This window comes from Diceros bicornis, chromosome 9 (assembly GCF_020826845.1).
Source record: "Diceros bicornis minor isolate mBicDic1 chromosome 9, mDicBic1.mat.cur, whole genome shotgun sequence".
NCBI classification, from domain to species: Eukaryota; Metazoa; Chordata; class Mammalia; order Perissodactyla; family Rhinocerotidae; genus Diceros; species Diceros bicornis.
The window spans coordinates 51172211-51188793 of record NC_080748.1 but is presented as its reverse complement, the minus strand read 5'-3'; positions in this window follow the sequence as shown (position 1 = coordinate 51188793).

Here is a 16583-nt window from a genome sequence, read left to right as displayed (position 1 = left end):
TTTTACTAATTAGGGCACCTGATCTCGTAACAAGGGCTACACCTAGATACAGATAGGCTTCAAAGCATCCTGAACTTCCCAAAACCCAAAACTAAGCACTAATTATGAGATTTTTCTCAGGCTGGTAGGCTACTGTCGAACTTGGGGGATTCCATACTTCTCTCTTATGGTCCAACCCTTATATGTCTTACTACAAAATGACAAACTTGACCCTATTCTTTGGGGAGATCAGGATGACTCAGCCTTTAAAGCCTTAAAGGAAAGTTTAATAAATCTCCCTGCCCTTGGACACTCCAATTATCAACTTCCCTTTTTCCTTATTGTATATGAAAAGGAAGGAATTGCTCTTGGGGTGCTCACCCAAAAACATAGGGAACACCATCGATCAATCCATAGGCTGTTGTAGGCAATAGCTAGACCCTGTGGCATGAAGGTACCCCCTTGCCTCAGAGCCATTCTTGACAGTCCTTTTGGTTAAGGCCACTGAAGAAATAGTCATGGGATTCCATCTAACCATCTTTGTACCCCATGTAGTAGAAGCCTTCCTGAATTCTCATCCTACTCAACACATTTTGACCAGTCACCACACCTCCTACGAGATTCTTTTGCTAACTGCTCCTCAAATAATTCTTTCTCACTGTAACAACTTTAACCATACTTCTTTCCTCCTCTACAGAGACTCCTCTTAACTGAATCTGACAGATCACCTTTTGACCCTCTCGTGATGATTTATCCCAAGGGAACTCCTTGGGATAACGTTAACTTCTCATGGTTCATTGACGGTTCTTATTTGAGATGAAAATAGCAAATATTGTACTGGATATGCAATTGCAACTCCTTTTGAAGTAATCGAAGCAGCACCTTTGCCTTTGGCTACTTCGGCCCAACAGGCTGAGCCATACATATTCATATGGGCCTGTATCCTAGCCAAGGGCAAAACTGCCAACATTCACACTGACACTAGACAAGCCTGTGGAGTGGCTCACAATTTTGGAATGTTATGGAAATAACGTGGCTTCCTTACTTCCAGCAGGGATAAAATTATAAATGGCTCTTATGTCCAAAATTTATTAGATGCTGTACTCTTACCAGCCGCTTTGGTTATTATCAAGGTTACTGAGCATTCCAAATTCCTGGAAGCTAAAGGAAACCACGTTGCAGATATTTCTACCAAGAATGCTGCTCTTAAAGTAACCAGTGGCCAAACCTCTGTCATGGTCCAAAGGGAAATTTCCCCAACTCATGATCTAGAAAATTGGCTAAAGATACCCAACAACTGGCCCCAGAGAAGGAAAAACAATACTGGAAATCTAATAAATGTTGGTTTGATAAAAGGAAAGAATTCTGGTTTGGACCAAACGAAAAACCAGTCAGTCCTGCCAGAGACTCCAAAATTCTCATTATTGACCACTGTAGTGCATTAAATCCTTGGTCTGCTGATAAAATGATAACCTTTATCAATCAATACTGGTGTAAGGCTATAAAAAGTGCCTACTTTACTTGCCCCACCTGCCCAAAATACAATCCTGGGAAACCTGTCCGTACCGCTCCTGGACACTTTAAATTACCCAACGGACCATTTGAGATTTGGTAAATAGATTTTATTCAGTTTCCCCCATCTCATGCATATAAATATGTTTTAGTTACAGTTTTTATGTTTTCTCGCTGGACTGAAGCTTTCACTTATAAACAGGCTACTACCTCTTCTGTGGCGCAATTCTGTTAGAGAAGATCATCCCTACCAACTACATAGTGACCCGGGAACCCAATTCACCTGTTGGGTGCTTCTACAGATTTGTGCTGTTTGGCTGGTTTTACAACACTTTCACTGTGCTTACCACTCTCAATCCTCAAGGTTAGTCAAGTACACTAATGGTATCATTAAGACTCAACTGGCAAAATTTGTTGAAACCCTAGAAATATGCTGGTCAAAAGCACTGCCCTTAGTCCTTTTAAATCTCAGGGCTACCCCTTTTGGAACCCATAAACTCTCACCCTTCGAGATAATCAGAGGATGCCCAGTGCACCTGGCTCCTGCTTCTTTCGATCCACAGCTAATAAAGGGGATATACTTCAGCATTATAAAGGCCTTATTGCTTCTATTGAAAAGAACTATATCTTGGAAGAGCAATCTTTTTACAGCACACTCCCAGGAGACGAAAACCTTAAACATCACACTTTATAACCCAGAGATTTCCTCTACTAGAAAAGACATCTCCAGAAGGACTGTCTTCATCCTTGCTGCAAAGGCCCCTATGAGGCACTGTTAACTAACCCTTAGTGCCGCCAAGCTCAAAGGGGTAGACTCTTAGAGGATTCATGTGTCACATCTAAAGAAAGCATCAAACCCTGACTGGACCTGCATACCAACCAATGACCTAAAAATAAAGATTTCCGGAAATTGAAGCAGACGGCAGCTGAAGGAGACACGTTTCCCACGATGAGGGGACCAGGCCTGTATACCTTCTTTCCCTTGCTCATTTTCACTCTTTCTTTATCTTCTCCTTCTTGGAAAGACAATGCTCTTATCTGCATTTCCCAATCCCTTGCAAAAGGGAGAAACCTGTCTGATTTTTGGATCTGTCACCAGAAACTCCAATCTATTCACGATATTGGAGACCCCTTGGTTTTACCAATTTCTCTTTAGTCCCAAATGCTACTGCTGATTACACCGGAGAGCCTATGAATGTTACCTATGGGGGGTTAGGCTACTACAACTAGGTGTTCCTACACTGTGTTTTAACCTTTCCCTGGTCGTAATCATACTGGTTCGGTTGACGACTTGCATCTTTGCCAATTGTACAATTTTTTTCCCCCACATTCTTTTTGTTATCTAAGTGTGATCAGTGTCCCTGCACTCAAGGGAGATACAAACAACTTTACACCTTTTTGCAAGGTTTTTAGAAAAGACCCCTTTGGGAAGCGATGGCCTCTCATAGAATGTCATCCCAACTTCTTTCACCCATGGCTTGAAAAGGTCGATTGAGAAATTCTAGCTAATAAAGCTATCAATAACTAGAACTTAGCTGGAGTCCACTGTACTCCATCTGGTTTTATTTTTGTTTGCAGTGGATAGCATTTTGCAGGAACATATGAATATTTATATAGTTGGCAATTTGGAGGTCAATGCTTATTGGGACATTTAACTGTCCCTGTTAATATCCATAACAATGTGAAACCTCCCATTGGCCCACCCCATTGGCCTTCCATGGCCATCTTATGCAAGAACATCCAGAAGGTGTGCATGACTTCTAGTTCACCTCCATAGAGAGAGCCTTTCTTCCATGGGTTAGAGTAAGTGCCATTGAAAATGTGATTAGAAATCTTTTTCTAACATTAGGAGAGTTAGCCAGTTCCACAGCCAAAGCAATAGCAGCCTAACAACAATCACTTGACTGGTTGGCTAAAGCAGTCTTGGACAATTGTGTACCGCTTGATTATCTATTTGCTGAACCAGGAGGTGTTTGCAACAGGGGAGCAAATACCCTCTGTTGCACATGGATAAATACCTCTGGAGAAGTGGAAATTCAGTTGCACAAGATCAGGGAACAAGGGCACTGGTTACAACAAATTTCACCTAATGACCACTGGTCTTTTGATCTGTTTAGCTAGTTACCAAGTTTGGGCTCTTTGTTTAGAACCATCATACAAATTGGATTTGTCAAATTACTTTTAATTCTGATATGTATAATTACTTTTAAATTTTGTACCTCTTGCCTGTCAAATCTTTGTAGAAACAACGTGCCTAATAAGGTGATGCTAGCTCAGCACTTTAACATGATCTCTAAGGCTTATGACTTTGATGAGATATAAACTTTAGGTTTTAGGGAGAACTGAGCATTCTCCCTCTTACTCTTTCTGGTTGTTTAACTGTAGCCTCAATGGTTTCCAATCTGTATACTTTCCCTCTGATGTGGGACATGACAACCAGGAAAGGTTCTTCCTGGCACCGAGTGACAAAACCACTAAACATGAAAAGTCTGACTCTTGATCAGTGATGCTTTCAGAGAAAGATCTTGATAAAATGTGGAAAATGTAAAAGCAAATAAAAGAAACCTCATTTAAAACAGAGCCTGGAGGGCCAGAAGGGGGAGCGCTCATGCACTGTCACTCACCATGGTTTGCAGACTGTACAAGAAGGACCTTCTTCACATACCTTTACATACCAGCAAAGAGGAAGGGAGATTTCCTCCCTGCCTAGCAACAGCCCAGCCAATAAGAAATGTCACAGCCCAGCCAATGAGAAGTCATCACCACTCTGAACTCTCACTCTCCTCCAATGGACTTTCGTTCAAAATCACCCCTCCCAACTCCTTCTTTTCCTCTATAAAGGCAAGCTCCTCTCCTTTGTTTTTCAGACTTGCCTATGGCTGCCATAGCTTACTTCTCCCAAATTTTAATTCTCGTCTATTCCTGAATAAATTCACTTTGCTAGTAAAATAACTGACTATATTATTTTTTAGTTTGACAATAGTTAGACATCAAAACTACATAATGAACAATTCCATTTATATGAAAATTGTACACAAGGCAAATCTCCAGAAAATGAAAGCAGATTATTTGTCTGGAACAAGGAGTGGGCAGGGTGATCGGCTGCAAATGGCAGAGTGAACTTTTTGGTGTGATGGAAATGAACTAGATTGCGGTGATGGTTGTGTAACTATAAATTTACTAGAGATCATTGAAATATCCACTTACAATAGGAGAATTTTATGGTTTGTAAAAGCTGTTAAAAACATATTTCTTTTCACAATTTAAACATAATTTCTAATATTTCTTTGAAGATATTTGTAATATACGCCTCGATGTCTTTGCTAAACTCTATATCTCTCCTGGCTGAGCTACACAAGAGGAGGGAATCACAGCAAAATTAGCAGCAAACTCACAAGTCTCCCTGAGGCAGTTAGATTTTTCAAATATAGACTCGTCTTTCCTGTCTGACTGCTGTTTTCTTGGAGATTCCCACACACGCACAGCTTTGAGGTCAGTCAGGGAATTGGGCAGAGTTTGTAGTCAGGGTTTTGATCCCACTCCCAGGTTTTCTTCCTAAATTTCCAGCAGTTCTGCGAAATTAGAACCCTGTCCTCTGCCACCTAGGTCTAGAAATATTGTGTGTTTTCAATGCAAGGTCTGAAAGAAGTGGCAGCACCTTTAGGTACAAAAAGCCACAAACTCACAATTCTTATGTGTCTTAGTCTCATTCATTTAAGAGGAAATGCTCTGCGGTCTGCTTAAACACTTTCTGGTACTTTCAAATAGTTTTTGTTTTTTAAATATTTGCATTCCTAGGGGATAGCTCTTTATTTTCTTCTAAACTGATAAAACTTGTTTGAGACGTACTACGTTGAATAAAATTGTTTCCATTCCATACCATGGAAGCTCAAAGCACCCAGATATGATTGTAGACTGAGTAGAAATGTTTTGCTCAAAATTGTTTGATAAGAACATAGTGATAAGTATGATATTTCTAGTGCAATTGTTGGTAAGAAATAGAGAGGGAGGAGTTTTAAAATCTTCACTCATTGGTAATAAGGGAGTCTGGAATATTCTAATTTCTCATCTACCTCTACGTATTTTGTGTTTTTTGTTAGGAAAAAAAAGTGAAAATTTTGTATAAATTTTTGTCTTAATTATAAGAAATAAGAAGACAAGTTGAGTTAACTTAAGCAAAAAGGAATTTATTGGAGAGAAATTAGAGACACATGGAATAGATGGAAAGGGTGGCTAAAGCAGGCCTGAAGATGACCAGGGTCCAGAGAGTCTCCGGAGGGCTCAGAGAGAGAAAGTGAGAAACAGCTTACCATCAAGGTGCAGGCCTGGCTGAATGAATCACAGCTGCCTTGTCTTTCCCTTTGTTATTTACTCAAGATTTGAGGGTTTTTTTTGTGTGTGTGTGAGGAGATCAGCCCTGTGCTAACATCCGCCAATCCTCCTCTTTTTTTTTTTTTTTTTTTTTTGCTGAGGAAGACGGCCCTGGGCTAACATCCGTGCCCATCTTCCTCCACTTTATATGGGACTCCGCCACAGCATGGCTTGCCAAGCAGTGCGTCGGTGCGCGCCCGGGATCCGAACCAGCGAACCCCGGGCCGCCGCAGCGGAGCGCGCGCACTTAACCACTTGCGCCACCGGGCCGGCCCCTTTTTTTTTTTTTTTATAATTTTATTTATTTATCTTTTTTCCCCAAAGCCCCAGTAGATAGTTGTAGGTCACAGCTGCACATCCTTCTAGTTGCTGTATGTGGGACGTGGCGGCCTCAGCATGGCTGGAGAAGTGGTGCGTCGAAGCACGCCCAGGATCCGAACCCGGGCCGCCAGCAGCGGAGCACGTGCACTTAACTGCTAAGCCATGGGGCCGGCCCAAAATTCGAGTTTTGAGAGCTATGGACCCAACTGGCCAAGCTCAGGTCACATGCCCAACTTGCCTTTATTGGGATTTGATAGGGCAGGCTGCACATAGAGTGCTTTCAATCTCACAGAAGGACATCTGTGTTTAATTTTCCCCAGTCTACACAGAAGGTAGAAGAGGCACCCAAAAGAAAGTTGTAATTCTATAAGGCAATGTATACACAGTCCATACCTTTGGTCCGTTTTCTCTCTTCATCATTACAATGAAATTATAAGCTCTATGTTGCTCAACTTCCAATTCCCAATATATAGAGAAGGGTCTGACACACAGTAAATAAATATTTATTAACTGACTGACTTACCATCTTGTTAAATAGAAGCCCCTAAAATCGAATGAGAAAATTTTTATTCATAAACCTTAAAACTGATAGAATAATTTGATATTCTTACTTACAATTTTAATATGATTAAACAATCTAAATAATGAGTAAATCCTGCCATTATAGAGTTTCTTCACTTAATTTTTAATGTTTTAATAATTGAAGAAAAATAACATTATAAATTGACTGGCAAAGCAGAAAATGAACTCAGGCATGTCTGTAACAGATGGTAAAAACAAACTCATCATTGTTATCATTTTATCATTTCTCATCAAATTCATTATTGATTCTAACACTTGTATTTGCACCATGTTTCCCAAGATGGAAGAAAAAAATGCTTTGTATATTACTCAAGGGGACAAGGAAATGTCTTTAATGATCTTTACACATAAAGAATGGAATTTGATTACTTATAGTTACAGACACTTGCTATTCACATGATATATCTGGAGACAAACAGTGAACCAAATCCTAAAATGGGCCATAGGAAAAGCAAGGGAAACACAGTGAAAGCAATAAGTGGAACTATATGAATTAATCCCTCTCCCCAAAACAAGTAGGAACTGTCTAGAAAAAAGCTTGACAGTGCTAATGTTATTTTACTTGGCTCAGAGCAACAGTAGAGAGTTTGCATCTTGTTTTATTGAAGTCTTCCCTTCTAATAGAAAATAAGAACCATTGAAATGTTCTTAAAAGCAATAGGATTTGTAATATATTAATCTCTTAAGGAAGCTGGTAACCTATTAATTTCTGAAGACCTGTGCCAAGTAAGAATTACTATATGCGTATCAACGGCATTTAAAATTAGTCAATTTCCTCTCTGAGTTTTCTAACAACCTAATTTATTTTGTGCTTACACATCCTGTGTGTTTTTCTCTGCCAAAATGAATAAGAAATTCATATTTTAGACATGTTGGCAGTAACTTACCTACAGTGAGTTTCCCTACTCTAGGCTGCCAGTGTGAAATCCTCAATAACAACCGTCCAACCCCATGTGAGTCATGTAAATAACACACTGACACATCATTATGGAGTAGACTTTAAGACAGCTCTTGGGTCCTTTACAAACAGGTAGTTCTGCTTATGAGTTCAAAACTATCCCAGCTTCTGAGGATGTTGATGTTATTCTTTAAAGCAGACGTGGGGGAAGAAAATTAAAGAACAAATGTCAAAAAGCATTGGTTCTTTTTGGGACACAGGATCCAAAGAGACCTTGGGAGGGTCAGAGGATGAATAAAAAACTAATGGGAGGATACAAAAGGATTTAAGGAGAATCTCTTCGTTTTTTTTACTTTTTAAAACTTTTCTTTTTACTTTTTATAGAAAAATTAGAATTAATAGGTTTTACTTTTTGCTTATCCTCGTTTCATCTCACAAATTTTCTTCCTTTTAGAAAGACAAACCTGACGGGAAGTCTTATAAGTGGACAGTCAAGAAAACATGCTTCAATATACAGTCAGAGCAAGGGAATAGGTACTGATTGGTAAGAGAGATAAAATTTTATCTTAGAAATATTTTAAAAAATAATTTTTACAGAAATACCCACAATTCGCAAATAATAAGCATCCTGAGAATACAAACAAATAATAACAGTTTCCATTTGTAAAGATATTAGTACATTACTTTTTTTTCATAATGCACTGTCTCATTTGCTGTCTTACAACAGTGTAAATTAAGCAGAGCATTATTAACCCCAACTACAAAAGAGGAAACAGTGATTCTGGAACGTGGCTTAATTTAATTTATATAACATAGTTACATAGGGACAGAATCAGACATAGAATCCCCTCTTCCTGATCCCTGGTCCAGGGCATTTTATTCAGTATTGTATTGCTTGAGTGGAGGCTGTTTAAGTAGTAGAGGAGCAGGAGGGCTAAACTAATTTATATTTTATTTTCTTGCACTGTGGAAAGCACACGCAGATAAAAATATAGATCTACATCTGGCGGCCTGCAGAGCCCTTGAACTTGGAGATTAACATTGAAATGCACCATCAAATATGACAAAATCTTATCTCGTGGTAGAAAATATAACTTTCTGTAATTGGGGTAGGTAATGAACACTAAAGAAATCAGAAGGTTAATAGTATTAATTAAAATAATTATAGAAATAAAAACAGAAGCAGTTAAGTTCCACATATTTTGCTATATTTTTAATTCATAGTGGAAAATATTGTTGAGCTCCATTTAAGAGCCTAGCAGTTTACCCAGTGTTGAAGGGGGTAAAAAAATAATAAATGATCTCTGCTTTGCAGGATATTTTATTCTTTTTGAATTCCTCAAGATCTGTGTAAGAAATAACAAATCCTATTAGTCTTTTATGCTATTATTACAGTTTGGTAAGATAAATATTTTGAACCTTAATATTTTATTTGTTTCATGTATTACAGATAAATAATACACCAGATTTTCCTGTAGCACATTCAAAAGAACTTCTCCTACACAAGTAAATAATCTGATAGATGTCATGAAAAGACATTGTCAAATAATTTTGTATAAAAATTAAACAAAATAACAAATTTGTTACCATAAAGTTAAGCAAAGTAAAACAGGTGTTAAGAACTTGAGGACTTATCCAAGTTCATAACAGTCTAATCTTTATGAATCCTCAAGTGGGGAATATAAAATACAATATTTCTTTATTCCCAAGCAAGTGTTATCATCTAGGAAGTGGCAAGTTACATGAAACTGTTGCCTTGGCACACCTTTGTAATCTTAGACAAATTACTTAAATCTTCGTAACTTTAGACAAGTTACTTTTCTGATTTTCATTAGTAACAACAGGTAAACATATACAATTTGGGGGTGACCTTATAATTTATTGCCCTAAAAATAAATACTTCCATGGAACCCCTATGTCATAGAGTACATCACTGGACTATTATTTCACAAAACATAATTTAAAACACTGAAATATTTAATATTTAGCAATCTAGCAATCAAAGTTATTAGGTACATGCTATGTTCCAGTTAAATAGTTTCATTTCATGCAAAAAAAAAAAAACAATTATGAGAAGGAGGTAATTATGCTCAGTGCTTATCTGATGAAGCAGAAATGTTTTTACTTGTCTCGTATTTCATGGCTGGGAAAAAGAAGACCTAAGATTTGAACTTATGTCTGACTGACTTGAAAATTAAGGCACGTTCCATTATATCAAGCAACATTTCTAAAATGATCTATTAAGTGCCGATCATCACTGAGTGCATCCATAATGCATTAGGAATTTTATTTACACTAAGGCTGTGTCCTCCCTTGGGCTGGCTTTATGAAATTCTTGAAGTCAAACACTAGATTGTATTCATACGGTCGTCCTGTCTTACTATAGTCCTGGAACGTGCTAGGCTCCCCATAAGAACTTCTTCAATGAATGAATGAATGACTACTCTAAACAAGAAAGATGCAGAGAAGGAATAAAGGAGGTAGCAAGAGACCTAGGGAAAGTGGGGAAAATGTCTAGTGGAAATGCTTAAAATTGGGGTGGCAAAATACATTCTAACAATGGAATTGACCAATGTTTAATGTTCAAATGGTTATTTTACTTTCCTGAGATTTAAACCTGTTCTTTTTCTCTTCGAGAAATCTTTTAAAAATTCTGTTGCACTAGTAAATTATTTTGATGGTATTCATTGTTGGGAGAATTTAAAGAAGGGAGTCCATTTCTATGTATCTTCATGGTACAGAATACAGTCAGAAAATATAGATATAATGTTAAGTTTTGTGAAAATTTGCAGAAATGTTAGGTTGGCTTTGAATCTTTTAAGGATTTTCTTTATTCCTTTGATTGTCATCTGAGTTACTGGATAACTTCATAATTTATTGAGGTTTATTATGATAATTGAATGTAACAAATTAGATGCATATGAAAACATAGACAAATTTCACTTTATGACAAAATGGATTTATTTTATATAAGGATTTTCTTTTTTATATAAAACTCAGAAGTTAAAGGATATTCCATGATTATGTTTTTTTATGAAGAGCTTACACATTTTTCATCAGAGAAATTGATCTCTTGGCAAGTTATGTAGTGCCTTGGTGACTCTATAGGGGTGACAGAATATTTCCTCTACTGGCTGCCACAGGCATAGAGCCAATGATTCTGAATCCAAATATAACTTCATGTGAACCTTCAAAAAGGCATGATATAATATGAAATGATGCCATTTTGCTTATTAAAGTGAGTTTATTTTCACAAAGTTGGAATTTTAAAGTGACACACAAACGTCTATAAAATCTATAGATTTTAAGTGTCTATGTTATAAAATAAGTATTAAACTTAATGGTCTAAGCATCCACCTTAAGAAACTAGAACAAAAAGAAAAGCATATTAAATCCAATATAATAAGCAGAATGAAGTAGATAACAAAAATTGAATAAAAATCAGTAAAATAGACAATAAATAGAGAAAATTAATGCTATCAGAGCCGGTTCTTAAAAAAAAATAAATAAAACTGATAAACCTGTAGCCATATGGAAGGAAACACACAAAAAGAGAGAGAAAAGGAGGGGGGATACACATCCTACTGATATTAAAAAAATAAGGAAATATTATGATTATAAAATCACATCATACATTTGACAAATCAATATGTTGGACAGGTTTAAATGCCTTGCAAGAAATAAACTACCAAAACTTACTCATGAAGAAATAGATAATCTAAATATCTCTACATTTAGATGGTGATACTCCCTTCTTCAAATTTTGTCACAATATTTGCTTCTAATGGTAGACCCCTATGTACTCACAGTGGACTGGAAATATAGTCTTGCATCACTTAATGATGGGGATATGTTCTGAGAAATGCATTGTTGGGCTATTTCATCGTTGTGCGAACATCCTAGAGTGTATTTACACAAACCTGGGTGGTATAGCCTGCTACACACCTAGGCTAAATGGTACTAATCTTATGGGACCACTGTCTTGTATGTGATCTGCCATTTACTGAAACATCGTTATGCGGTGCATAACCGTAATTGAAACTCTTTGTAGTAGAAAGTTTTCCACACAGATCCCTATCCCCAGATATGTCTGTCCATTTAGTTTGTTTGAACTGAAATTCATACTTGAAAAATAAAACTACATTTAATACAAATATTCTTTTTACATATCAATTTCTTTTCTATCCCAACATTTTCTATAGTGAAGATTTAAAATAACTTTATTAATATGATAGAATATTTCATCAAATTAGAAAATGTAATGTGATCTTGAAATTTCAAACTATAAATCCTTAATGTCTTTAAGTTGTATATTTTAAATGGTACAGGTCTAATTACTATATAAAGCAGATGGTTATTTGGCAGTACGCCAAATTTGTAATTTAAATAAAGTCTCTGAAAATCTTAGTCTGATCCTTTTCTGTTTTCTATGGCATATGCTTTTTCTGATGGAAGATCAGAGTAAATGACGAAGTGAATAATAAATAAAGACATATGGTATATATCTCTCCATTTTTAATGAAGTCCAAGAGTTTAATAACTGTTTAAATGCTTCAATTAATCCCAAACTTAGCAATGTGTTATAGTATTCTATTTTTTTGTCTTTTCATAATTATGAAGTTATTTTAGTAATTGGTCTCTTCAATTAATTTCTAATAAAACTGTTTTATACATTCTAAGAGATGATGAAATATATTTAATCTCAAGGACAATAAAGTCAGATAGGTTGGCTTCATAGACTGTGCCAGTGACTTGCAAGCCGTTTGATTCTGTGTTATATTTTAGAATACCGTTTAATAATAACTCCTGGGATTATGTTGGTGATTAAATAAAATAATGCATGTTAAAGATTTAACGGAGCACATTTTGAAAATATTAAATAATTATTTGATTATCCTTATTGTTACTGTCATAATTCTATCAACTATTCTATCGTTATTCCATCAACGTAATGATGGTAGCTGTTTTTCAGGTAGTTGTTACAAATACATGTTTTATCATTTATATAGACAACATATTTTCATTTTGTTCAATATACTACAGACTTTTCATCTTATTAGAAGACTGTCCTATGTTGGGGTGAAATCTTTGGCTTGCCAAAAGATCAAGTATTCCCTAAGCAGCAGTGACCACTGCAGCTGCTAGGTGGGTTTACCAATCTTCCATGTATTCAGCCTGTAAGGAGACAACCTGACTACATGGCCTTAGGTAGTTTATTACTTACACAGACAGTATAAGCAAGATCAGCATGGTGTCTGTCACCTATGTCACCAGGGGACAACTCTGAATCAAAGGGACTAGATTGTTGGTGTCATGAGCCAGTGGTTTGCTCTGTCACCAAGAAGCCAATTCTAGATATAGCAAAGTGGTTTTCTAAGGGAGGTAAGACTGAAATTCCCACGCCTCACTAGCATAGAGAGGTGGATGAGAAACTACCTCATGGCAGTCTCCTGGAAAAGAGACATCTTATCCCACAAGATAGAGAGGTGGATGAGAAAAGGCCCTGTGAAAGCTTCTCACAAGACTGCCTATCTTAACATGTTTCTGGGAGAGTCAGGGGGCATCTACCAAGTCTTGGGTGAGGCTGCAATTGAGCTTTGGCTATTTGGCCTATATGGAGACACACAAGCTCACCACCATGCCATGGCAGGCCATTCACCTATATGAACAATCTTTTCTCTTTTTGTATGAAATTGACAATATCTTTAGAATATTATTTTTGGTTGAAATCTTCTGTGTGTTTCAGGTTGTTTTATCTCCATTGCCATCACCACTACCACCATTGTCATCATCATCATCATCATCATCATTATCATTATCATCTTTACAAAAATCTTTATAGCGTTCCTTACCTTCCAGGCGTGCATATAAACACCCTAAGTGGTTGATATTTTTTTTTTTTTTTTTTGTGAGGAGATCAGCCCTGTGCTAACATCCGCCAATCCTCCTCTTTTTTTGCTGAGGAAGACGGCCCTGGGCTAACATCTGTGCCCATCTTCCTCCACTTTATATGGGACGCCGCCACAGCATGGCCTGCCAAGCAGTGCGTCGGTGCGCGCCCGGGATCCGAACCAGCGTACCCCGGGCTGCCGCAGCGGAGCGCGCGCACTTAACCGCTTGCGCCACCGGGCCGGCCCCATAAGTGGTTGATATTTTTAATATTCCCAGTCTATAGATGAGAGATGTTAAGTAAGTCATGAAGCCTGATTGCCAATATGTGGTCTTTCTTTACGGAAAAATATTTTTATCAGACTCCACAACTTTTATGCAGTATTAGCCCAATCTCCAGATGAACTAACTTTAAAGCATATAGCTCTGTTATTAACCAGCCACATAGACTAGCTGATGAGGGCGTATATCACTTTTACTTATCTCTGTGGTTTAGAGAAACAAAGTATATAGAGGTGAGACTGATAGGCATCCACTCTTTAAATCTATGTGTGCTGTGTAGTCATTTTTCTCCACCTTGTTCAAGACTGGCAGAAGCCTTACAACCTAACGTTCAATATTTTGTTTCTCTTAATATTGCTTTTGATGAATTACACTCAGCATTTATATTATTGACCTATTTTGAAAGCTCTTATTAAAAGCTCTTTGCTGTAATTACAAATGCTGTCGAGACTATTGTTAAATGTTATTTTATCATCTTTACATAAACATACAAGAGGAATTTCTGCTTCTCATTGTAGATGTTTTGTCCTTTTTTCGGTAACTAGTTTATTTCTCTTTCTGGTAATTGTGAATAATTTAATTCAGGCCTTCCAAATGCCTTTTGAGGAAAGTCTGTTCTGGGTATTGTTAATAGGTGTCTTAAAGTTACAAAAAAATTCCATTCCCTAATAAGTATGTTGGCGTAACCAAGAAGTCAAGTTAATATAGTTTACTTTTTCTCCAGGTTTTTCAAACCTTTGTTATGTGAAATTTGAACCTCCTAGAGAAGAGCATAATGTGTATTGAAAATAAAAGTTTACCTGATTAAGTAATTGTCTTTTTTTCTCAGTATATCAACAGATATTAGTGAAACTTATTTCATTGACATATTTTTCTTTACCCTAATTGCTAGAAAGTAGATAGCCTAAGTTATGGCTCCATATTAGGAAATGTATAAGACTACACAGTAATCCTGGCTTCCTATTTTCATTGTTCCTTTGCTCTGAATTTCTCCAATAATAATTGCAACTGCAATTTACTTTTGTTACATACTAAATACTTTCAATACATTTTTTCAAATAAAAATAATTGATAATACAATAAATGTTGAACGGATAACCTTGTTCTAATTATAGAACTATTTCTATTTATTATCATCTCTAGACACCTAGAACTCATGACAGCACAGTAATGGTACATGTGGCTTTATTTAAAGTGCATTTTTATTGTCTGGAATATTGTGGAATTTTGTTCAATTTTTAGATTTTGCATACACTGTACCATTGAGCCTAGTGGAGAAAAAGTATTTCTCTCTAAATTATTTTTTATATTATAATAAGATTCTGAAACAAGCATGCATTACTAGGCCAACTGAATTCTCTTAAACGTTTTCAACTCATACCACAAGTTCACAAAATCAGCCTCAGGCACTAAAAAACTTAAAAGCCAGTCTGATAGTGTTTCTTACAAATATTCTTTGAATTTTATGACTTGTCTCCCACATGAGGCGTAATAGTTTCAATGTTCTAATTAGTACTTGTGTATATTGCTATTACTTTGTCTCTTTAATCACATTATTAAGACTGTTATGGAGATTCCTTATAGAATCACACTTTATAATAGTGTTTCTAATTTGAATATGTCCTTTTTTATGTTGTCTGATTCTGAAACATCATAAACTCTTTTTATGGGTCCTTTGATAGTAGTCACTTTCCTTCTTTATGCTTGATTAGAACATACAGTACTAAGTAATAAAGAAATTTCCTGAAGCTTTAGAGTTTTAGCATCAGGAAAAAAAAAATTCCCTAGTTTTTTATTCTGGGACAAGAAAAGGTATTTTTAAACCAGCACCATTCTTTGAATGCTTTATTGGGATATATACAAGGAATTCTGCTGAATTGATGTTTGACTATGTTTTTTAAAAATTTAAACCTAATTGTCTGAGCTCTGATAGCCTTCAGACTCTCCTTTGTAAATATTAATCTTTTGTGAGCCAACATATATCATTTTTAAAAGAAATCCTTTATGTATTGATAAGCACATAACACCATAAGGAGATGAAAGCATGATCCCTGTATAGGGGCACCTGAAATGGGACTTCAAGATCATTGGCTACAATAATCTCTGCCTTTATGTTCATCATTTTACTTTAAAAGGGATATAAGTTGGAGAATTGAAAATGGAAAAACTTTGCAAACACTTTATTAGATGTCTTGAACTATATGAATTCAGGAATAGTTTCACAAAACTCTTTCCCAACATGGAGTGTTTTAGTCTTAGTTTTAAACTTTCAAATGTTTAGCCAACCACTTGCCTCATATACTGTGACACAGACTTATTCTAATAGATACAGAAAAAATTTTAAAGGCTTAGGTGCATTTTGCCTTAGTTTAATTTTGACTCTCCAGAACAGAATTATAAAATTTTCTATGATTTATTTAATTCCTTTCTTTATTTTAACCTTCCAAATCCCTATTATTAAAATAATTTTAACCATAGCCATCTGTCTCCCATTAACCCAGAGACACATCTGAAAATCCTATCACCATTACAATCACAATAGACATACAGATTGATTTCACTGACCATAAAAATCTTCTAGAATAGAACTTAGTTCTGTTTTCTCACTGCTTTCTTGCATTGCTTTGGAACAGAGCTTGACAGGGTTACCAGATTTAGCAAATATAAATATAGAACACCCAATTAATTTTGCCTTTCAGATAAACAACAAATAATATTTTAGTTATGTTCCATAAAATTTTGGGAATAT